The sequence below is a fragment of the Silene latifolia genome, chromosome Y, assembly GCF_048544455.1.
Source record: "Silene latifolia isolate original U9 population chromosome Y, ASM4854445v1, whole genome shotgun sequence".
Lineage (NCBI taxonomy): Eukaryota > Viridiplantae > Streptophyta > Magnoliopsida > Caryophyllales > Caryophyllaceae > Silene > Silene latifolia.
In genome coordinates, this window is record NC_133538.1 from 296,054,028 (window position 1) to 296,055,895 (window position 1,868).

General features: G+C 41.9%; 1 non-coding gene across 1 annotated transcript; it reads left to right on the forward strand.

The window, feature by feature from the left end:
- The first annotated feature begins 1,346 nt into the window (after nt 1-1,346).
- On the forward strand, nt 1,347-1,453 carry LOC141634593 (small nucleolar RNA R71). The gene has a single exon (XR_012539320.1). It is a non-coding gene; the product is annotated as a small nucleolar RNA R71 (small nucleolar RNA).
- The last annotated feature ends 415 nt before the right edge of the window (nt 1,454-1,868 follow it).

Genomic DNA, 1,868 nt, shown 5'->3' on the forward strand with positions numbered 1-1,868 from the left:
CCCCTAGATCACATAAGGCTTTGTTGATCGTTGTGTCGCCAATGGTACACGGTATTGAGAAGCTTCCCGGATCCTTTAGTTTTGGAGGTGAACTCCCTTGAAGTATGGCACTACTCACCTTGGTGAAGGCGATAGTCTCAAGTTTCCGGATTGACTTCTTCTTTGTGAGGATATCTTTCATGTACTTTGCATAGGCCGGAACGTGATTGATTAATTCCGTGAAAGGAATTGAGACTTCTAAGTTCTTCACAATTTCCATGAACTTCCCAAGTTGATCATCAAATTTAGGCTTGGCTTGACGACTTGGAAAAGGAAGTCTAATCACAATGGGCTCCTTCTCTTTGGCTTTGTCTTCATTTTTCTTTGAACTTTCTTCTTTTGATGATTCCCCTTCTTGCACCACAACTTCATTCTCACTAGCTCTCACAACTTCATCCTCAACTTGCTCCTTCGGTGCTTCATATCTTGTACCACTTCTCAAGTGAATGGCACTAACCGTTTCATGTCTAGGGGGATTACTTTGTGGTGGTAATTGCCCCTTTTGTCTTTGTGAGCTAGAAGATGCTAGTTGGGTCAATTGTGTTTCCAACATCTTGGTGTGAGCTAGAATGTTGTTGATGGTGGTGTCTTTTGCTTGGCTATCTTTTTGCATTTGGGTGAAAAATTCTTGTTGATTCTTTTGCATTTGGAGGACCGCTTTTTGGACATCAAAACTTTGGTCATTGTGGTGATTGTATGGGTTTTGATTTTGGTAACCTTGGTTTTGATTGAAAAAGGGTCTTTGATTTTGATTTCTCATGGGTGGTGGAGTGTATGTTGTTTGAGGGTTTTGGACATTTTGGCTTTTGTATGAAAGATTTGGATGGAACTTGGTGTTTTCATTGTAAAAATTTGAATAAGGGGTACCACTTTTGTAAGCTTGGAAAGCATTGACTTGCTCGGTTGTTCCCCTACACTCACTTGAGTCATGACCCAAGGTTCCACAATTCTCACATATCCCGCTTGGGATTGATGAGGATGCCGTCATGGCATTGACATGATGCTTTGATGATTTTGAGCTTTCCTCAAGTCTAGCCATAGCTTGTTCAAACTTCAAGTTGATTGTGTCAATGTGAGCACTAAGTTGAGCACCCAATTGAGTAACGGTGTCCACTTCATACTTTCCTCCTCTAGTAGCCTTGCGAGGCCTACTATATTGCGAATTATGGACCGCCATTTCCTCAATCTTGTTCCATGTTTGATTGTCATCAACTTCGGTGAACATTCCATTTGATCCCATATTGAGAATGTTCCTTGAATCTTCATATAAACCATTCCAAAATTGTTGCACTAAAAACCATTCGCTAAGTCCATGGTGAGGACATGAGCGACAAATACCTTTGAACCGCTCCCAAGCTTCATACAAAGACTCTTCATCCCTTTGCTTAAAACCCGTAATTTGAGCTCTTAGCATATTGGTCTTTTCCGGTGGGTAGAATTTTTGGTAGAAAGCTGGAGCTAGCTTCTTCCAAGAATCTATTCCAAGGGTGGCCTTATCAAGGCCCTTCAACCATTGCTTTGCGGTGCCGATTAACGAAAAAGGAAATAAGACCCATCTTATTTGGTCTTGAGTCACGCCCGTTTGAGAGATAGCTTCACAATAATCGCAAAAGGTTTCCATATGAGAATGAGGGTCCTCACTAGGCATTCCCCCGAATTGGCTCCTCTCAACTAGTTGGATGAAGGCGGACTTGGCAATAAAGTTTCCGGTAAGATGTTGTGGAGTAGGAGTACCATTTGGTAAATCCTCCTCGGTGGGTATAGAGTGTGACGAGAATTTAGGCATTGTAGGTGGATTTTGTGTGGTATTGTTTAATGGGTTCTCTTCT